We start from the raw sequence: 24,015 nt of genomic DNA, 5'->3' as shown, positions 1-24,015 counted from the left end.
TTATCCACATCATAATACTTTTAACCTTTAACCACTTCAGCCCCAGAAGGTTTTACTCACTTCCCGACCAGGCCATTTTTTGCTATGTGGGACTGCGTCCCTTTAACTGACATTTGCGCGGTCATGCAACGTTGTACCCAAACAAAATTGACGTTCTTTTGTTCTCACAAATAGAGCTTTCTGGTGGTATTTGATCACCTCTTCGGTTTTTATTTTTTTGCGCTAAAAAAAAAAAAGAGTGTCAATTTTGAAAAAAAAGCAATATTTTTTACTTTTTGCTATAATAAATACCCCCAAAAAATATATAAACAAATTTCTTCCTCAGTTTAGGCCAGTATGCATTCTTTTACATATTTTTGGTAAAAAAAATCGCAATAAGTGTATATTGATTGGTTTGCGCAAAAGTTATAGCATCTACAAAATAGAGGATAGATTTATGGCATTTTATTACTATTTTTTTTTTTTTTTTACTAGTATTGGCAGAATGGCAGACAGATTGGACACTTTTGACACTATTTTGGGACCATTGACATTTATACAGTGACCAGAGCTAAAATTAGCCAATGATTACTGTATAAATGTCACTGGCAGGGAAGGGGTTAACACTAGGGGCGATCGAGGGGTTAAGTGTGTTCCCTCAGTGTGTTTCTAAATGTGGGGGGATGGGACTGACTGGAGGAGGAGACTGATCGCTGCTCCTAAGTAATAGGAGCAGACGATCTGTCTCTACTCCCCTGACAGAACAGAGATCTTTCTGTTTACATTGACAGATCTCCGTTCTGTCCTTCTCAGGAGAAATTGCGGGTAGCTGGTGGCCATCGCGGCACCCTATACTCCTTAAAGCGCCCACTGTACAGCTACGGTGATTTGCGCAGGAGTGCCATACTGCCGCCGTCAAATGACGGTGCGCGGTCAGCAAGTGGTTACGGTTCACACATGGATTTATACACATGATATTATTTTTCATATATTCTCATGTACTTTAGCACTGCACTATAGTATAGTATCCAGTATCTCACAAAAGTGAGTACACCCCTCACACTTTTGTAATAATTTTATTATATATTTTCATGTGACAACACTGAAGAAATTACACTTTGCTACAATGTAAAGTAGTGAGGGTACAGCTTGTATAACAGTGTAAATTTGCTGTCCCCTCAAAATAACTCAACACACAGCCATTCATGTCTAAACCACTGGCAGCAAAAGTGAGTACGCCCCTAAGTGAAACTATCCAAAATGGGCTCAATGTGTCAATATTTTGCGTGGCCACTATTATTTTCCAGCAATGCCTTAACCCTCTTGGGCATGAAGTTCACCAGAGCTTCACAGGTTGCCACTGGAGTCCTCTTCCACGCCTCCATGACAACTTCACGGAGCTGGTGGATATTAGAGACCTTGCGCTCCTCCAACATCCATTTGAGGATGCCCCACAGATGCTCAATAGGGTTTAGATCTGGAGACATGCTTGGCTTTACTCTCACCTTTACCCTTAGCTTCTTTAGTAAGGCAGTGGTCATCTTGGAGGTGTGTTTGGGGTCGTTATCATGTTGGAATACTGCCCTGAGGCCCAGTCTCCAAAGAGTGGGGATCATGCTCTGCTTCAGTATGTTACAGTACATATTGACAATCACGGGGGGGGGGGGGTGGCCAAGATGGCAACCTAGGAGGACGTGTGAGTGGGAGCTCTGCTGGTTGTTACTCATTTATCCTGATCCCTGGTCAACAAGCCAAAATAGCCCGAATGCCATACAGAACACGGCGGCAGGCGAAAAAGCTTTGTTTCCCGCAATCCCCGGTGGATACAGCCCTGAGTACGGACCTCCACGTGGCAGATTCTCCCCGGCTACTTTCAAATATGGTGTCGCAGCCAGAGGCTGTCGACCCGACAGAGATGCCACAGCTTGGATTCCCGGAGGTGATGGTTGCGATTGCCTCATGCCAGGCCACCCTGACGAGTAAGATCAAGGCAGTGCAGCTTGATGTGAGCTTGATCCGCCAAGACCAGGATAAAATCCAATCGTGGGTGACGGAAGTGGAGGAGCGAGTGGGGATGATGGAGGACACCATTACAGATCATGCTGCATCCATCCGCACATTACAGACAAAGGTCCATGCCTTGGAATACAAAGTGGACGATGCAGAGAACCGGAACCGGAGGAACAACCTCCGGATTGTGGGCATACCGGAGGGGGCTGAGGGAAAGAATGCCACAGTCTTTGTAGAAGATCTATTGAAAGCATTGCTCCCGGCTGCTCAGTTTTCTCCCTTCTTTACCGTAGAACATGCATACCGGATTCCTCCTGTCCCCGGACCACCCGGCTCTAATCCCCGCACCCTGATCTTCCGGATGCTTAATTTCAATGACCGGGATGAAGTTCTCAGGGAGGCGCGCAAGGCTGGGGATCTGAAGTTCCAAAATGCAAACCTGCTTTTTTTCCCGGATTACTGTGTTGAAACGCAGAATTTGCGCAGATCATTTGACCAGGTTAAAGCATCGCTGCAGGCGCGGAACATCAAATATAGCATTCTATTTCCGGCCAGGTTGAGGGTGCAGGATGGCGAGACCGTGAGGTTTTTTACATCTCTTCGGGATGCTGCCACCTGGCTTGAGGCCTTACCGCATCATCGCTAATTGGGGGGCTACCTGAATCTCCCCCAGGCTACTATGAATGCTCTGTTGCTGGCTAGGGGAGCTTTGACTCAGTCGCTACTGCTTTCTACCGTTTGCTGCCCTGTTAAGCCTCGGCACTTGCTCTTGGCAGCTTAAAACTCCACTGCACTGGATAATATGGCTGTTCTGGTGCTGGTATGTGTATGGGGCAAATGGAGTCCTTTTCCTTTCCTTAATTGGTTGGATGAATGACTTTACTATGATTATACCTGCTGTTGACTGCCATGTGGTTCTTTTACACACAGCAATATAGATGGAAAGACAGGACTCTGAACGAGACAGTGATAATACTCCATAGTCTACCCTGTGAGTCGCAGGAAACTGTTGTTGACATGGTTTAGCGGCAAGAACCATATCATTGCTTAACTGCCTTGAATATACCGTCTGATACCGCTTAAGATTGAACTGCTGTGCATGCCTTTTGCCTTCTCTACTATGTTGGATGTATCCTATATGATAAACTGTATCTACATTTTTCAATGGACTCTGGTTTATTGAGTGCTGCCTGTTTCCGGTACTGTGGACACCCGACAGCTGGCTGCGCGGCCTACAGCCATGGAGTTGGAATTTAGACTGAGTTGCTGAATTTTTGTCATATATATCTGTCATTGCACTGCAAGTCCCTAGGGGCCTGCATGGGTTTGCAACCATCCATAGTTTATTGATTAGCTTTTGCTCCTTTTATATAGCTCCCTACGCTTGTAATATGAGCAAAGAGGGAGTTTGGTTTACTTTTCAGTTTGTAACTAAGATATGTGCCCCTGGAATTGCCCAGGAGAAATGTCTATACTTCTACTATTACACCAGCTTCTCTGTTGTCTTGTTAGACAACACCATCTACTATAGGTTCACGCCCCTACTAGAGTTGTACTAGTTGGGTTTTTTGGGTGCCTATGCATCACCAGTTTCAATGGGGGTGTGGGGGAGGGGGGAAGATTTTCTGCCGTTGCAGATACTGGGGAAATATAAAACTATTGTTTAAAACTGGAGCTGCTTTGAAAACAATGGGGCCTCTTTGCCCGTCATTTATGCAATTTTTACTTACAGATGTACCTTTATGTTTGTCACTTCTCAGATTATGTAGTGTTCAGTCAGTGGGTGGACTGGAGAAAATGTTTTTGAGGCCATGCTGGGCGATGGCTGGGACTAGCGATCCGAAACACTTCTCCTTTACAGATTGTGCTATGGCTAATATCTCCATTATTTCATGGAATGTCAGAGGATTGAACTCAGCCATTAAGAGGTCTCTTGTCTGTAAATTTTTACAGAAATACACACCTCACATATGCATCATACAAGAGACGCACCTGATTGGCTCTAAGACCCTTGGCCTAAAAAGGGCTTGGGTTGGAGCACACTACCACTCTACTTACTCAAATTACGCCAGGGGTGTGAGTGTGTTGATCCGCAGGTCCCTCTCATTCCAGGTTCTTGATATTAAAACAGATACTGGGGGAAGATATGTGATTATTCATATGACTGTGTATGATAGATGGCTGGTGCTGGTGGGCCTTTATCTTCTACCTCCTGCGAGGGTTCAACTTCTATACGACATTATGCAAATTGTTATTGGGTACTCCACCCAAGAGGTGTTTCTTTTTGGATATTTTAACTTGGTGCCCTCTCAGGAGATGGATAGACTGAATTCTGGAGCTCGCATCTCCTTGGATTTGCTAAATTGGGCAACTACATTCACGCTGACCGATGCGTGGCGACATTTTCACTCTAGAGATAGAGAATACACCTGCAACTCTGCCTCGTATAGAGCTCTCTCCCGAATAGACTTGGTCTATGTGTCCACGGGTGCGCTTTGCTGGACGAGGGAGGTCAAACATCTCCCAAGGGGAATATCAGATCATGCTCCTCTTAGTCTTACTGTCTCCTTGGATAGGTCATCAGGTCCAAGGTTGTGGCGACTATCAAGGTTTTGGGCGATGGACGACAGGATTCAGGAGGCAATGTCAGAGGCTATCTGTAATTTTTGGCTAAGAAATAGAGAATCTGCTAATCCCCTTATCCTTTGGGATACATTTATTACTTGGGTTAGGGGAGAATATATATCCCGTATATCTTCATTGCAGAGAGAGACTTCTCGGACTTAGAACTATTAGAGGAGGAGGCAGGGGCTTGTGAGGTGACATATATAAGATCCCCAACTATCCCTAATCATCAAACATGGCAGAGGGCTCTGAGGGAACTTTCATTATATAACGTGGAACAAACTAAAAAATCTATGTTGCACTCTATGCAAAGGATATTTGAATATGGCAATAAAAACAGGAGGTTGTTGGTCTGGCTGGTGCGTGGTCAGTTAGGATCCACACACATTGCTGGTGTTCGTAATGCTCAGGGGGAACTGCTGATCTCTCCGGAGGATGTCAGTGATAGATTCTCCTCATTTTTTCGAGATCTATACACTTCTAGAGCAGACGGCAACCCCTCGGCATTGCAGGAATATTTGAATAGTATCCCATTCCCTACATTATCTGATGAGTATAGGACAATGCTAGATAAGGATATTTCCCTTGAGGAGGTCCAGGCTGCTATTGGGGATCTCCAGATTGGGAAGACCCCTGGGGTAGATGGACTGCCTACGGAGTTTTATTCCCAGAATGTGGAACTCCTTGCGCCCAAACTTAAGTCCCTCTTTTCTGGACTTGCTGGTGGGGATGCTCTGCCCGAGTTTATGGAAGAGGCGATCATTGTCTTGATCCCTAAGCCTGATAAGGATCCTCAGGACTGTGCGTCGTATAGGCCCATATCGTTACTTAATGTGGACACCAAACTGCTGGCCAAGATTCTTGCGACACTTTTATCGTCGGTTATATCAACACTGATCCATGTTGATCAGACTGGTTTCATGCCGGGCAAGGGTACGGATATTAATATAAGACGCCTCTTGCTTAACTTGTCCATGACTCATGACAACTCTGGACAGAGAGTGATTGCCTCTCTTGATGCTGAGAAGGCGTTTGACTCTGTGGAGTGGGAATATCTCTGGGGTGTGCTGCACCGTTTTGGTTTTGGTCCTGGATTTCTTCACTGGCTTCAGTTGTTGTACCGGGCACCGAGGGCTAGGGTGCGCACTAATGATAGGATTTCTGATCCATTCCCGCTCCACAGAGGCACTCGCCAAGGATGTCCATTGTCACCTAGTTTATTTGCCCTTGCAGTGGAACCCCTGGCAATATTGGTTAGAGAGTCTTTGGAGATCAAAGGACTGCAGATAGGTAGACTCGAAGAGAAAATATCCTTATATGCGGATGATGCGTTGCTTTATTTGAATGAGGCTCAACCATCCTTACTGGCTGCCCTGGATATTTTTAACAAGTGGCACTGCATCAGGGATCTGCATTAATTGGTCCAAATCGGTCCTCTTTCCTTTGGACGGTAGGGCTTCTGATGGGGTGAACAATACGCCTCTGACATGGGTATCGGACTTTAAATATCTCAGGGTTCGGGTGTCCAGAGATGTTGCCCAGTATTACGGCCTCAACATGCTTCCTCTGCTCCGTCTCCTTAAGGAGAGATGTCAGTCGTGGTCTGGACTTCCTCTAAACCTACTGGGGCGTATAAATATCTTAAAAATTATGCTTTTACCCAAGTTTAATTACCTTTTCAGAAATAGCCCGATTGGGATTCCATTGTCCTTTTTTCGGGAATTAGACAGTTATATCATTTCCTTTATCTGGAATGGTTCTGTTCCACGACTGGCAAAATCCACATTACAACTACCTATACAGTTGGGTGGACTCGCTCTCCCCAATTTTAAGATCTATTACTGGGCTGCGATGCTTGTAACAACATATTGGTGGTTTGAGGGGAAACGTTCTAATGCCGCGGTGTGTGTGGAAGCGGCTTGTCTAGGGTCTATACAGGAATTACAAAATTTGGTTTACAGAGGGGTGAAAGCCTATGCGGAGCTGCCTGCCCCAACTAGAGCAACACTTCAGGTATGGAAGGCGGCCGGAAAGGGTTTTTCCCTAGCGGAGCACTGGGCACCACTTTGGGGTGACAGCCTCTTTGGGGGAATCCTAATTTCCCTCATTTTCGAACGATCCCTGATCCCCAGTTATGGGTGGCTTTTGGTATTAAAACAATAAAAGATATTATGCCCACTGGTGTATTAATGTCCTTTGCCCATATGTCTATGGATGTATTTCTGCTATGCCCAGCTGCGCCGCGCTGCTAGGGCACAGTTTCCCGTCCCACCACTCCTACAGCTAGACCCACTGGAGGATCTATTGTTCAGTGGTGACTTAAAGAAGCCTCTCTCTGATTTATACAATACCCTGCTGCCTAAGGACTCTCTCAAGATGGTTAGGTTGTGGAATGCATGGAAGCTAAATGTCCTCACATTGGATAGAGAGGACTGGGAGGCCTGCCTAGAGCATGGTCCCAAACTGGTGATCTAGGCCGGAGACAAACTGATACAAATAAAATTTTTGCATAGAATTTATTTTACTCCGGTGAGACTATCCAGGATGTACCCTGATAGGGATCCACACCGCCCTAGATGCCGGATGCAGATTGGTACATACCTTCATATGTTTTGGGACTGCCCAGCATTGTCGAAATTCTGGGCAGAGGTATTTGATCATTTAAATATCCGGATGGATTTGTCTGTCCCCAGAACACCTGAGTTGGCCCTTTTGGGACTACATGAGGATGAGCACAGATCTCACCACAGTAAAATTTTGATTTCGCTTCTCCTCTATTATGCCAAAAAAGAAATCCTTTGTAAGTGGACCTCTGCTAGCCCCCCAGCCCTCTCATCTTGGGAAAATAGAATTAATGCTGCTTTGCCTCTCTATTAGGGATGAGCTTCGTGTTCGAGTCGAACCCATGTTCAACTCGAACATCGTCTGTTCGCCCGTTCGCCGTATTGCGAACGATATGGGCCGTTCGCGCCAAATTCGTGTAGCGCGTCACGACCCATAATTCACTGCGGCATCTCAGTGCATTGCTGGCTGATGATTGGCTTGGCCAATCACAGCGCCGTCTGAACAGAGAGCTGTAGTTGGCCAAAGCCAAGGAGGCTTTGGCCAATTATGGCTCAGGGGATTTAGTACACGCCCCAAACTATATAAGGCCACCTACACGGCGTCCCTGTGTAATGTGTGTTCCAGCATTGAAAGAGATAGACAGAGAGACAGTGTCATTTGATTTAAGTTAGATAGATTAGGCAGGACAGTCAGTGAGTTAGCTGCACTTACAGTGTATTGTGTATATATATGCAAACAAGGTGTTGTATATATATATATATATATATATATATATATATATATATATATATATATATATATATATATACATATATATATATATATATATATACACTGTATTCAGTTTAGCTAGATCCGTTCCTGTTATCTTCCTACTGACAGGCAGGCTTGTCTTGTTACAGTATTTACAGCTACCTGAAGAAAATTGCTGGTGTTCTTTTGATCTTATTAGTACCACAGTCAGGCAGCTAGACTATTTACAGTTAGTGTAGTGTGTCCTCCTCACAGTGTTCAGTTAAAGCTACAAGTTAGTTTAGTGTGACCTCTGCACAGTGTTCAGCTAAAACTACAAGTTAGTGTAGTGCGTCCTCCTCACAGTGTTCAGCTAAAGCTACAAGTTAGTTTAGTGTGACCTCTGCACAGTGTTCAGCTAAAGCTACAAGTTAGGGTAGTGCATTCTCCTCACAGTGTTAAGCTAAAGCTACAAGTTAGTATAGTGCGTCCTCCTCACAGTGTTCAGCTAAAACTACAAGTTAGTGTAGTGCGACCTCTGCACAGTGTTCAGCTAAAGCTACAAGTTAGTGTAGTGCGTCCTCCTCACAGTGTTCAGCTAAAACTATAAGTTAGTGTAGTGCGACCTCTGCACAGTGTTCAGCTAAAGCTACAAGTTAGGGTAGTGCATCCTCCTCACAGTGTTCAGCTAAAGCTACAAGTTAGTGTAGTGCGTCCTCCTCACAGTGTTCAGCTAAAACTACAAGTTAGTGTAGTGCGACCTCTGCACAGTGTTCAGCTAAAGCTACAAGTTAGTGTAATGTGTCCTCCTCACAGTGTTCAGCTAAAACTACAAGTTAGTGTAGTGCGACCTCTGCACAGTGTTCAGCTAAAGCTACCTGTAGAAGGTTGTTGGTGTTTTCCTGATCCTATCACTACTGCAGGCAGCTAAATAAGCTACAAGTTAGTTTTTTGCGAGCTCTGCACAGTGTTCAGCTAAAACTACAAGTCAGTGTAGTACGAGCTCTGCACAGTGCTCAGCTAAAGCTACCTGTAGAAGGTTGGTGGTGTTTTCCTGATCCTATCACTACCGCAGGCAACTAAATAAGCTACAAGTTAGTTTTTTGTGAGCACTGCACAGTGTTCACCTAAAGCTACCTGTAGAAGGTTGGTGGTGTTTTCCTGATCCTATCACTACCGCAGGCAGCTAAATAAGCTACAAGTTAGTTTTTTGCGAGCTCTGCACAGTGTTCAGCTAAAACTACAAGTTAGTGTAGTGCGAGCTCTGCACAGTGTTCAGCTAAAGCTACCTGTAGAAGGTTGGTGGTGTTTTCCTGATCCTATCACTACCGCAGGCAGCTAAATAAGCTACAAGTTAGTTTTTTGCGAGCTCTGCACAGTGTTCACCTAAAGCTACCTATAGAAGGTTGGTGGTGTTTTCCTGATCCTATCACTACCGCAGGCAGCTAAATAAGCTACAAGTTAGTTTTTTGCGAACTCTGCACAGTGTTCAGCTAAAACTACAAGTTAGTGTAGTGCAAGCTCTGCACAGTGTTCAGCTAAAGCTACCTGTAGAAGGTTGGTGGTGTTTTCCTGATCCTATCACTACCGCAGGCAGATAAATAAGCTACAAGTTAGTTTTTTGCGAGCTCTGCACAGTGTTCACCTAAAGCTACCTGTAGAAGGTTGGTGGTGTTTTCCTGATCCTATCACTACCGCAGGCAGCTAAATAAGCTACAAGTTAGTTTTTTGCGAGGTCTGCACAGTGTTCAGCTAAAGCTACCTGTAGAAGGTTGGTGGTGTTCTCATACTACAGGCAGGCAGTTGATTTTGCTAGCTGCAGTATCAGTATATATATATATATATATATATATATCCCAGCTTAGTGCAGCTACAGGCCATTAGTATGTAGTATGGAAGGCCAAAAAGGAGAGGCAGACAGTCACAAGCCAATAAAAGATGGCAAACAGGCTCTGTGTCTAGAGGCAACAGTGCTGGTCATGGAGACGGTGCATCCTCATCAGTACGTGGCCATGGGACACGCTTGGCCTTTTTTTCGGCAGCTGGCTGTGTTGAGCCGCAACATGTGGAAGACTTGGTCGAGTGGATGACCAAGCCATCCTCATCCTCCTCATCCTCTCTCACCCATGCTCAGGGTACTTTGTCTGGCAAAGCAGCTGCCAACGCAGCCTCTTCCCTCGGCTCAATGGCATCAGTGACTCCTTCCCTAGCCCCACCATGTCCTCCTGAGGAGTCCCTCGACCTGTTTGACCACAGTGTTGGGTACATGCTCCAGGAGGATGCCCAGCGTTTAGAAGGGTCTGATGATGAGACTGAGCTAGATGAAGGCAGTAACGTGAGCACGGACAGAGGGGGTGCCCAAGAAGGACAGCAATCTGGCAGTCATGCTCCCCCTGCTGCAGCATACTGCCAGATTTGCTCCAGTGATGAGGAGGGAGGGGATGATGAGGTCATTGACTCAACGTGGGTGCCTGATAGGAGAGAGGAGGAGGAGGAGGAGGCACATCACTAACGAGGCAGGGTGCCCTCCAGGGGCCAGCCTAAGGGCAGCACACTGACTGCATCACACCCCAAAGCTCTGCATGTGCAGGGCGCTGCTGTCTCTACGCGTTATTCCAAAAGTTCTTTGGTGTGGGCCTTTTTTGAGACGAGTGCATCAGATCGCACCGCTGCTATTTGCAACATATGTCTCAAGCGTATCTTGTGTGGCCAAAACATCTCCCGCTTGGGCACCACATGCTTGACCAGACATATGTTGACCTGCCATTCGTTGGCAAGCGTATCTAAAAGACCCACACCAAAGAACAAAGAGGACCTCTCCTTGCTCCTCATCAGTTGAGATCTCCAACCCCACTATACCTTCAGTCCTCTCTGAGACCTGCACTGAGAGGAATGAAGGTGTAGAATTAGGTGTGTCACAGCCAAGTACTTTTGGGCAATCTGCTTTCGGTACACCGACGTCAGATTGTACCAGGCAAATTTCCCTGCCCCAGCTGCTGCACCGCTGAAAGAAGTTTGCTCCTAGCCATCCACATGCCCAGCGGTTGAATGCTAGCTTGGCAAAATTGCTAGCACTTCAACTGCTGCCTTTTCAGTTGGTAGACTCTGCCACTTTCCGTGAGTTTGTGGAATGTGCGATTCCTCAGTGGCAGGTACCCAAACGCCACTTTTTCTCATGGAAGGTGATTCCGGCTCTCTACCGGCATGTGGAAAGCAATGTCCATGCCTTGCTGGACAGGGCGGTCAGCGGTAATGTGCACATTACCACTGACTCATGGTCCAGCAGGCATGGACAGGGACATTACCTAAGTTTCACCGCGCATTGGGTGACTCTGCTGGCAGCTGGGGAGGATGCAGGACAAGGTGCATTAGTGTTGGAGGTTGTTCCGCCACCACGCCTCCAAAATGCCACTACTAATGATTGTGACACACCTCTCTCCTCCACCCCCTCCTCTTCTTCTTCCTCCATGGCCTCTTCCTGTGCTTTGTCCTCGGAACCAGCGGTGCTCTGTAGCCGTTCAAGGGGCTACGCAAGTATGCAGGCCAAAAGATGCCATGCGGTGCTTGAGCTGGTGTGCTTGGGGGACAGGAGCCACACTGGGGCAAAGGTTCTGTCAGCTCTGCAGGGGCAGGTTCAGAGGTGGTCAACGCCAAGCCAACTTAAGGCAGGAATGGTAGTTTGCGACAATGGCACCAACCTCCTCTCTGCCCTCCAACAGGGACAAATGACCCATGTGCCCTATTTGGCTCTCGTCCTTAACTTGGTGGTGCAGCGGTTCTTGGGCAGGTACTGGGCTTACAGGATGTCCTGAGGCAGGCCAGGAAAGTCTGTGTGCATTTCTGCCGGTCATATAATGCCAGTGCTCAGCTGGCAGACCTCCAAAAGGAGTTTAACCTGCCCAAGAACCGCCTAATCTGTGACATGCCCACCAGGTGGAACTCAACGTTGGCCATGCTGCAGCAGCTGCACACGCAGCAGAGGGCCATCAATGAGTACCTGTGCAACTATGGCACCAGGACAGGGTCAGGGGAGCTTGTTTTTTTTTTTCCCACACCAGTGGGCCATGATCAGGGATGCATGCACTGTCCTGTCACCATTTGAGGAGGCCACGAGGATGGTGAGCAGTGACAGTGCATGCATCAGTGACACTATCCCCCTTGTCCACCTGTTGGAACACACGCTGCATGGAATAATGGACAGGGCACTTGAGGCAGAACAGAGGCAGGAAGAGGAGGACTTCCTTAGCTCTCAAGGCCCCCTTTATCCAGACAGTGTTCCTGAGTGCCCGCCGATCACACAGGAAGAGGACGAGGAGGAGGAGGAGGATTGTGTCAGTATGGAGGTGGAGCCTGGCATTTGGCATCAGCAGCAGTCTTTAAGGGATCAGTCCCAAGAAACACATGGACTTGTATGTGGCTGGGAGGAGGTGGCTGCGGACCATGTCGTCCTTAGTGACCCAGAGGACTCCGGACCGTATGCCTCAGCAAACCTATGCTGCATGGCCTCCCTGATCCTGCAAAGCCTGCGTAAGGATCCTCATATTCGTGGTATCAAGGAGAAGGACCAATACTGGCTGGCAACCCTCCTTGATCCACGTTACAAGGGTAAGGTTGCGGACCTTATCTTGCCGTTGCAGAGGGAGCAGAGGATGAAACATCTTCCGGAGGCCTTGCAGAAAGGTCTGTGCAACGCGTTCCCAGAGACTGGGAGGTTACAAACTCCTTTTTCTGGACAACGTGTTGCTGAGGCTTCGGTCAGTCAAAGAAGGAGCGGTGGAGAAGGTGGCTGTCTGACCGATGCGTTCTGGACAATTTTTAGTCCGCAGCCCCAAGGTATGTTCGGTTCCAGCAACCATCGCCAGCGTCTGTTTTACATGGTGCAGGAATACCTAGGGGCAAGATCTGACTTGGACAACTTTCCCACCGAAAATCCTCTGGGTTACTGGGTCTTGAGGATGGATCACTGGCCAGAGCTTGCACAGTATGCAATTGAGCTACTGGCCTGTCCTGCATCCAGCGTTCTTTTGGAATGCACATTCAGTGCTGCTGGAGGCTGTGTAACCGATCACAGGGTGTGTCTGTCCACCGACTCGGTCGATCGACTGACCTTCATAAAAATGAATCAGTCTTGGATCACCACCAGCTACCAAGCACCTGATGCTGATGTAACCGAATAATTTTTTTTGAAATCTCAGATCCCTTCAAAGACTGCCTATGCTGATGCTGAGTGACTATCCTGAGTAATTATTCTCTTCCTCCTCAATGATCACGCTGATAGCTTGTAAGAACATTTTTGGTTCTGGGCGCAGCCACCAGTGCCTAAGGCCCAATTTTTCAGCCCCTGTTTAAAAGGAGTGTGTAATTAAAATTTTTGATGCAATACTTTGCAGCAGGGCTAGTTCCTGCATTCCAACTACAGTGTATGTGAGGGGTTGCAGTGTTGTGGCACCAGCACCAGTGCCTAAGGCCCAATTTTTCAGCCCCTGTTTAACAGGGGCGTGTAATTACAATTTTTGATGCAATACTTTGCAGCAGGGCTCGTTCCTGTGTTCCAACTAGAGTATCTGTGAGGGGTTGCAGTGTTGTGGCACCAGCACCAGTGCCTAAGGCCCAATTTTTCAGCCCCTGTTTAACGGGGGCATGTAATTACAATTCTTGATCTAATATTTCACAGCAGGGCCCGTTTCTGCGCCCACCAAGAGCGAGTGAGGACTTACAGTGTTGTGGCACCACCACCACCAAAGGCCCAATTTTTCTGCCCCTGTTCAACAGGGGCATGTAATTACAATTCTTGATCTAATATTTCACAGCAGGGCCCTGTGAGGGCTACAGTGTTGTGGCCACAACAACACCTAAGGCCCAAATTTCTGCTGAGTATATAGGGCAGGCCCCTACTTTCAAACATCCAACTTACAAATGACTCCTACTTGCAAACGGAAGGAGACAACAGGAAGTGAGATGAAATCTACCCCTAGGAAGGGAAATTCTCTCCTGTAAGAGTTAATATGGGAAAAACATTTCTCCTTTCCACTGATACTTTATCACCAATCCTTGTTTCACAAAAAACCCCAAATTTTCAAAAAACATTTGTCATTGGGACAAAAAGTGAGGTGAAATCTTCTGAAGAGGAGCACAGACAGCAAAACAAATGTCACAGAGGTGATAACCCTTCCCTATGTTTTCCAAAAAGTTTAAAATAGATTTTTTGGCTGGAGCTAAACATGTTAAAAATGTACCAGTTCAAAATTACAAACAGATTCTACTTAACAACAAACCTACAGTCCCTGTCTTGTTTGCACTGCCTGTATACTGCTGTTCAGAGTACAGAGCCTGTATACTGCTGTTTCCTTTTTTAATTTGGGTGCGGGGTTCCCCTTAATATCCATACAAGACCCAAAGGGCCTGGTAATGGGCTGGGGGGTACCCATTCTGTTTGTCCCACTGATTCTCATCTATATTGCCAGGACCCGACATTACATTAAAGCCGCAAGCAGTTTTAAATGACTTTTTTTCCTTTAAAAATGACATTTTGTGCAGGGACTGTTCTAAGCACGGGAAACACGCGCCACTTTGCAGGCATACTATAGACACCCCCCAGGTACGATATTTAAAGGAATATTTCACTTTTTTTTTTTTTACTTTAAGCATCATTAAAATCACTGCTCCCTAAAAAACGGCCGTTTAAAAGTTTTTTTTGCATTGATACATGTCCCCTGGGGCAGGACCCGGGTCCCCAAACCCTTTTTAGGACAATACCATGCAAATTAGCCTTTAAAATGAGCACTTTTGATTTAGAACGTTCAAGTCCCATAGACGTCAATGGGGTTTTAACATTCGTGCAAATTTTCGGTCCGTTCGCAGGTTCTGGTGCGAACCGAACCGGGGGGTGTTCGGCTCATCTCTACTCTCTATAAGTTGACGTACATTAGTTGGGGATGCCCATGGAAATTTGACAAAATCTGGATTCCTTGGATTACTTAGTAGAGAAGTTATAGGAATCTCATATTGATTGTTATGTCAAAAGATAAATGAGTTATAGTGGGATGGATTGGTTTTTCCCTCACCGCCTCCTGTGTGGCCCCTCCCTCCTCCCACATCTTCTTACCCCATTTCCCGTTGCCCCCCCCCCTCACCCTCCTTCTTCTTACCCTGCCTGGTATGGTCCATTCATGTGACTTTCCCTTATTGCATTAAGTGTACTATGTTTATTTATGTTGGATATTGTGCGATAGACATTATGTGAGGAAAGATATTGCTTGAAGACATATATGTGGACTGTATGACACTGTAAGTACTGCATACTTTTTTTGCTTTGTACTGTGAGTTATTCTTTTCAATAAAGCACTCCTGATTGTTAAAAAAAAAAAAAAACATATTGACAATCATGGTTCCCTCAATGAACTGTAGCTCCCCAGTTCTGGCAGCACTCATGCAGTGCCAGACCATGACACTCATACCACCATGTTTGACTGTAGGTAAGACACATTTGTCTTTGTACTGTACTCCTCACTTGGTTGCCGCCACACGCTTGACACCATTTGAACCAAATAAGTTTATCTTGGTCTCATTAGACCACAGGACATGGTTCCAGTAATCCATGTCCTTAGTCTGCTTGTCTTCAGCAAACTGTTTGCGGGCTTTCTTGTACATCATCTTTAGAAGCGGTTTCCTTCTGGGATGACAGCCATGTAGACCAATTTGATGCAGTGTGCACGTATGATCTGAGCACTGACAGGCTCAACCTCTGCAGCAATGCTGGCAGCACTCATACATCTATTTCCCAAAGACAACCTTTGCATATGACGCTGAGCATGTGCACTCAACTTATTTGGTCGACCATGACGAGGCCTGCTCTGAGTGGAACCTGCCCTGTTAACCACATGCCGACCACCCGCCGCAGGTGTACTGCGGCAGAATGGCACGGCTGCTCGAAATGACGTTATGTAACGTCGCTTCGCCCTGTGGCCACTAGGGGGTGCATGCGGCCCCCACTCGCCCCCCGAGCCAATGCGAGTGCCCGGCGGTCTCGATCACCGCCGGGCTCCGGCGATCTCTCGTGGCACACGGAGAACCAGGATCTGTGTGTGTAAACACACAGTTTCTGTTTCTCTGAGGGGAGTACTGACAGATCCTCTGTTCATACAGAGTATGAACAGAGGATCTGTTAGTTTCCCTGCACTGTCCACATCCCACTTCAGTTAGAACACTTCCTAGGACACACATTAACCCCTTCACTGCCCTCTAGTGTTAACCCCTTCACCGCCAGTGACATTTTTACAGTAATCAGTGCATTTTTAATCGCACTGGTCGCTGTATTAATGCCAATTGTCCCAAAAATGTGTCAAAATTGTCCGACGTGTCTGCCATAATGTCGCAGTCACGATAAAAATCACTGATCGCCGCCTAGTAAAAAAAAAATATTAATAAAAATGCCATAAAACTATCTCCTATTTTGTAGACGCTACAACTTTTGCGCAAACAAATCAATATACACTTATTGTGATTTTTTTTTACCAAAAATATGTAGAAGAATACGTATCGGCCTAAACTGAGGAAAAAAATTTTTTTTTTATATTTTTTGGGTATATTTATTATAGCAAAAAAAGTAAAAAATAATGCGTTTTTTTTCAAAATTGTCGCTCTTTTTTTGTTTATAGAGCAAAAAAAATCACAGAGGTGATCAAATACCACCAAAGGAAAGCTCTATTTGTGGGAAAAAAAGAACATTAATTTTGTTTGGGTGCAACGTGGCACGACCGCGCAATTGTCTGTTAAAGCGACGCAGTGCCGAATCGCAAAAACTGCTCTTGTCTTTGGCCAGCCAAATGGTCTGGGGCTGAAGCAGTTAAACCGCTGTATGGTCTTGGCCACTGTGCTGCAGCTCAGTTTCAGGGTTTTGGCAATCTTCTCATAGCCTAGGCCATCTTTCTGTAGAGCAACAATTCTTTTTTTAGATCCTCAGAGAGTTCTTTGCCATGAGGTGCCATGTTGAACTTCCAGTGACCAGTATGAGAGAGTGAGAGCAATAACAACAAATTTAACACACCTGAGACCTTGTAACACTAACGAGTCACATTACACCAGGGAGGGAAAATGGCTAAAAGTTCCTAAAAAGTTGGGAGCATGAAATTGTCCAAAATGTCTTGGTATGTTGATGTCTTAAGCATTCCCTTCACTGGAACTAAGGGGCCAAGCCCAACCCCTGAAAAACAGCCCCACACCATAATCCCCCCTCCACCAAATGATATGGACCTGTGCACAAAGCAAGTTCCATAAAGACATGGATGAGCAAGTTTGGGGTGGAGGAAATTGACTGGCTTGCACAGAGTCCTGACCTCAACCCGATAGCACACCTTTGGGATTAATTAGAGTGGAGACTGTGAGCCAGGCCTGTTCGTCCAACATCAGTGCCTGACCTTACAAATGTGCTTCTGGAAGAATGGTCAAACAGTCCCATAGACACACTCCTAAACATTGTGGACAGCCTTCCTGGAAGAGTTAAAGCTGTTATAGCTGCAAAGGGTGGGCCAACTCAATATTGAACCCTACGAACTAAGACTGGGATACCATTTAAGTTAATGTGCGTGAAAGGCAGGCCTCCCAATACTTTTGGTAATATAGTGTATAATCTGACAGTTTGCTTTGAGTGCACATCAATATTCTCAGATAAAGAGACTGAAGAAGTTGTTAGGAAGTGCCTGGCACAGAAAAGCCAGAAACCTGAGAGAATATTTAGTGATGCTAACTGAAAAGTGAAAAGTACATACATACACATTTTCTGGACAATTTAAGGCAATACAGAAATCGGTAATAATAGGAAAGGGGTAAAACTTTAATTTTATATCAGAGTTACGCTTTGACCTACATTTGTTTTTCTATTGTTTTGGAAATCAATTTTTAGACAGACAGAGTAATACATGGGTTTCTGTCTGGAAATTGAGACACAAATATAAAGAATGAGAATGCCATTATATGCTTTGCGGGGCACATCCTTCACAAAGATACCGTAATTGCAGCATTTACATGGCTGTAAAGACAAACATCAAACCAAAAATCAATTCTGGGATGAAAGCATCCTTGTGTCATGCTTTGGGCTTCTGGACTACGTTATTAAAAGTGGACTGATATACTTCTGTAAATATAGCTGATCTGGCCAGCCTGTACTTTCCCTGGTAATCCTAGTTTTCTAGAGCCTGGCCGCAAATTCAGGACCGAGTGGACGTTTTTTTTGTCCTAACACTGCAAGAAATGGCTCTTCCATCCCTAGACACTTTAAGTCCTCAGTAGTATACAAGTCACATGTAAACTAAAAATAAGACTGCTGCATTATAATGTTAGAGCTCAACATAGCAGAGGGGTGAATATGCTTAGATAAGGTGTTGATTTTTCTGGTGGGACCTCATGCTTTTTTTTTTTATTGGGTGGGATTCCCTCTAAAACCCCTACCAGTCCTGAAGGGCCTAAAATGCACTGGTGGGAGGCTACGGTGTTTTTTTTTTTTCAGGGGTCGATCTACATCAGACCCATTAAGGGTCTGGTATAATAAATGAAGGGAATTCTCAGCAGGTCTGTTTACAAACAGACCAAAGCAGCTGGGGGCTGTTATTTTGCCCGCAGTTTAAACACTTTTTTCTTTGTAGATCTGGTTTGGTTGATTTGTGGACCTGACATGAGTTATAGGGGAACCCCCACACCAATTTTTTCATGTAGGTGTGCCCCATTATCATCTATAGAGGACCCTCATCTAGGATAAGGATCTCTTATAGATGATTTAAAGTGACACTAAATGTTAATTTTTTTTTTTTTAAATAACAAACATATCATACTTACCTTCACTGTGCAGCTTATTTTGCACAGAGTGGCCCTTTCTGGGGTCTGGCTCTCTGCACCTCCCCGCATCAGATAACCCCCTAGGAGAAGCACTCTCCTGAGGGGTTACCTTGCGGGTGTGCTCCCGAGTCCAGCATTCGGCGTCCATAGACGCTGACTGCAGGACTCGTCCCCACCCCCCCGGAGGCTGCGTCATTAGATTTGATTGAGGGCAGTGGGAGCCAATGGCTGCGCTGCTATCAATCTATTCAATCAACAGCCGAGAACCCCCTAGCAGAGAGACGACATGTTCCCGTGGGACAAGTTCGAGAGTTCAGGCAAGTAAAATGGGGGGGGGGGCTGGGGACGGTCACTGACAGATGTTTTTTCACCTTAATGCATAGGATGCATAGGAAGGTGAAAAAACACAAACCTTTAAATTGCTGCCCATTTGTTTAACCTGGGCTTTCAGTGGAGATATCTGAATGATGCCTGCAGCTACAGGCATCATTCAGCTATCTTTTTTTTTTTCTGACGACGATTCTCCATACAGTAAAAACAATTATAGTGGCTGTTTAGCCGCTTGATTTTTTTTACAGGCCCCTCCCGCCGCCCTCCAGTGCTTTTATTGGCTTGCCCGTGTGATCAGGAAGAGAATTAATCCACTGGTGGCGGAAAATTACCATAGAACTAACCGAGGACCAGATGGTCACTGGCCATCTCTGTGACTCTCAGGGGTCGGGTGCGACGTTATGACATCACATCAGGCACTTGCAGATGTAAACACTGCTGTGTTCGGCAGTTTTTTGTTTTTCTAAATTGCTACGCAAATACCATGTGACAAAAAATTACAATGACCGCCATTTTATTCCCTAGGGTCTCTGCTAAAAAAATATATATAATGTTTGGGGGTTCTGAGTAACTTTCCAGCAAAAAAATAATAATGATTTTTACATGTAGGAAAGGAATGCCGGAATTGGTCCTGTATGGAAGCAGTTAAAAAAATATAAAAGAAGCTGGGAGCTGTCATTTTGCTGGCAATTTAAACAATTGTTTTTACCTTGTAAATATCAGTGTTGTTGTACCCTAGAACTGGTATAAATTATAGGGGAACCTCCACACCATTTTTTTTGTGTTCCCCATTATTATCTATAGACGAATATCATCTAGGATAAGGTTCTCTTAAAGATGTATGGAATCTACGCAAATTTGTTGACAAACAGAAAAGGGCAGCAGCTGGGAGCTGTCACTTTGCTGGCAATTTAAACTTTAGTCGCGTTCACTTTTTGGAGCATGTTGCACGTTATACATATTTAGGGTGTAACATGTAACATGCTCCAGCACATGTCTTTCTGATCCCCCCCATGCCAATGAGCGGAGGTCCTCTCCACCCACACAGCCTAGTCATTTATTCACAGGAATCTGTGAATAAGAGAGCTACAAGTCTAATCTGCCACCGAAACAGACGGCTTGTAGTTCTCAATTTCCTGCGAGGGCCCTGATGAGCTCACTCATAGTTCATTCACAAGCCCTGTAGGTTTCAAACTGACAGCCCATACAGAGATAAGGGCAGAAAGCTGTAGATCTTGTCTACATGCCTCCCTGACATTGCACTTGTGATCCACAGTGCAAAGCTTTGCAGGCTTCTGCAGGAAAAAAATAATACATGCACTTTTTTTCTACAAAAATATGTGCATTTATTATTTTATCCAAAAAAGAGTGAACTTTAAACACACTTTGTTTGTTAGGTTGTTGTAGTGGGTTGTGTACATTGCACAGATATGTCACTTCATAAACAGAGTCAGGGCATTCCCCAGGCATGTTGTTTATTGAAATTTTTGCATTTTTAATGCTCCAGCCAATACATGTACCCCGTGCCCAAAATAGTTTTCTTTAAACATTTAGCTCCCATTACCTTCAATGGGGTTCAGATCCAGTAACCAGAATTTAGTTATGTTTGCCAAACCTTTCCAGAACCAAACCTAAATACATTCAGATAATCAATATTTCTTACTCAGTGCTGTTCACTCCAGGTTCATTGCTAGGCTGGGTAATTGTGGATGATCTATGTTTGGATAACAAGCACGAACAATCTGAGGTCAACTCCTTTACAGTTAACATTTTTAAAAATGAATGTATGAATAATTTCAGACCACGCCCTCATCATTTTAAAGTGAAGGAGAAGGCTATGGACATCATCCAAGTACCCAATGCCACTCCTATCTTCTGTGATAATAACTTAGGCAGCACAGTTGTTTATACCACAAGAGATGACAACAAAACAGCCATGTCGGTTGAAGACAGAAAATTCATCAGTATACTGGATAACGAGGAATAATTATTTTATAATAATAAAAGGAATAATACTTTATGTTGCAGTTGGGTTGCAACTTCTCACCTCCCAATAAGATAAGAGACTCAAATCGTTACCCACAGATGAGGAAGCCATTGACCTGCTCCAAACAACACAAGGTATGCCCTTCGAAGCCAACCTTGTATTTCATAAGATTGCCTCAAGCAGTGCTGCTGTTAAGAAAGCCTTTCAACCTGGTGTGTGCCAAAGGATTTATAGACAAAAACCTGGGAATACAGTAGACAAACCACCTATATAGAGAAGTCTGGCTTTATGGTGGACCTATACAAAGACTTAATTTGGGTTTTAAGTTAGCTTTGCAGACAAACTATTTGCCAAATGTGATGTTCTCTACAGGGGGGGGGTCAGTATAGAGACTATTTGATTTACTGTGGTTTGTAGCTCCCATCACTATGGTAAATCTTTAACCACCTCAATACAGGGCACTTATACACCTTCCTGCCCAGACCAATTTTCAGCTGTCAGCGCTAACACATTTTGAATGACAATTGCGCGGTCATGCGACTTTGTACCCCAAAAAAATTTGTATCATTTTTTTCCCATAAATAGAGCTTTCTTTTGGTGGTATTTGATCACCTCTGGGGTTTTTATTTTTTGTGCTCCAAATAAAAAAAGACCGAACATTTAAAAAAGAAAAAAAAGTTTTTAATTGTTTCTGTTACAAAACCTTGTAAATAAGTAAGTTTGCTCCTTCACTGAGAGGCACTGATGAGGCAGCACTGATTGGCACTGATGAGGTGGCACTGTTGAGGTGGCACTTATATGTGGCACTGATAAGCAGCACTAATGGGCACTGATAGGTGACACTGATATACAGCACTGATGGGCACTGTTAGGCGGCACTGATGGGAACTCATAGGCAGCACTGATGGGCACTCATAGGTGGCACTGATGGGCACTCATAGGCGGCACTGATGGGCACTGATAGGTGGCACTGATGGGCACTCATAGGTGGCACTGATAGGTGGCACTGGTGGGCACTGATAAATGGCACTGATAGGTAGCACTGATCAGAGGCACTGGCAGGCATCACTTATGGTCATAAAGTGCCATCCCTAATGGGCAATGATTGCCATCCCTGGCAGGCTCTAGTGGTCTTACCTTGTGGTCATGGGTGGGCATCCCTGGTGGTCCTGGGTGGGCATCCTCAGGGGGGGATGCACTGATAATCAATCAGTGCTGACCCCCCGTTAGGAGAGCAGCTGACTGGCTCTCCTCTACTCGCGTCTGTCAGCGCGAGTAGAGGAAAAGCCGATACACGGCTTTTCCTGTTTACACTGTGATCAGCTTCGATTGCACACAGATGATCATGTTGTAAAGAGCCTCCGTCGGACACTCTTTACCTAGATCGGTAATGTGGTGTGTCAGACTGACACACCACACCACTGATCGCCACGCTGCACTCCCCCGTGGGCACGTGAACACTGCTTATCCTGCTGGACATCATATGACGCCCAGTCAGGATAATGAAACCACTACCCACCTGTCATTCTGCTATATGGCGGGTAAGAAGTGGTTAATGAGGTAGTGGAAACTACTAAAGATTGGGACTCTCCACTACCAAATGACAAACAATAAAATGAGACTCCTGGAAACAATCTCTATGTGACTTAGATAGAATTCACATACCTCATTGCTACACTTTAGTTTCCCTTGCTGCAAGTCAGAGAAAAGACATTCAAACAATTCTCAGATGCATCCACAGAGGTCCTAGCAGCAGTTGCCTACTTCAAGGTATTTCAGCAGTTGAGTAGAGAGAATTCGAAAATTCCCCAAGCCTTAACAATGCCATTATGTTTTATGTTCCATCAAACATAAATTCTGCAGGCCAGGCCTGTCCCCACAGGCACTTTTAGAAATTCTTCATAGCTAACAGGTCCCAAATTATTGCTGGATCATGGAGAAGAAACTATTGTTGATGTCTTCAGTCTCCTAGATCCTGACAACGATCCAGTGATTCGACCTGAAGTCAAAACCCTGGTTACTAAATCTGAACAGAGGACAAGATTCTGTTCAATGCTTTGAATGTTTCTCCAAGCCGACGCTATTGCCAGGTCATTCCATATTAAATATTGTTCAGGGGAATGAAAGAACGGTGGTCTGCCTATGTAAACAAGGCAGACCATCATTCTGTCACAGAGGAAGAGAGAGATCTGTGAATCCTACTAATCAGGAACACAGATCTCTCTCTTTGTCTAGTGTCAGCATCCTCCACACAGTTAGAAAGCACACATTTAACCCTTTGATTGCCCCTGATTTTAACCCCCTTCCCTGCCAGTGTCACTTATACAGTGTCAGTGCATTTTTTTAGCACTGATCCCTGTATTGGTGTCACTAGTCCCCAAAAAGTGTCACTTAGTGTGCAATTTGTCCGCCACAATGTCGCAGTCCCGCTAAAAATGCTGAACGCCGCCATTACTAGTAAAAAATAAAATAAAACGTCCCTAAATCTATCCCATAGTTTGTCGATGCGACAAACTATGGGACTTCCTGTCCCATAGCCAAACAAGACGAGAGAAGAAATCCCCACATATTAAGGGAATTCCCTGGGGACCCCCAGGTCACCAGAACTAAGGTCCCCTTTGGAAGACATCCCCTCTGTTATTTTTCTGAGGGCAACTCAAATTTGTGATTTTCTTTTACTTTCAATGATAATGGTAAACAGGCCAAATAGGGTAAATCCCCTTAACAGGGGCACAGGCAACAATCAAAATTGTCAAGTGTTCTAATCCCTCTCCACTCCATCCAAAACCCCCCAAAAAGTTTTGCTTTTAGTTACTTTAAGACTTCCCAGTGTTTTTACCTTGGGAAATTTGTACCACAGTCAATTGAAGTATGTACAACGCCTGGCTAATTGCTTCTAGAATCGATGAAAAAGTATTATCTTACTCGCCTGTAAGGGAGAAGAAAATGTCAACGTA

The sequence above is a fragment of the Aquarana catesbeiana genome, linkage group LG09 (assembly GCF_042186555.1).
Source record: "Aquarana catesbeiana isolate 2022-GZ linkage group LG09, ASM4218655v1, whole genome shotgun sequence".
NCBI lineage: Eukaryota > Metazoa > Chordata > Amphibia > Anura > Ranidae > Aquarana > Aquarana catesbeiana.
Note: the sequence above shows the minus strand (reverse complement) of the source record.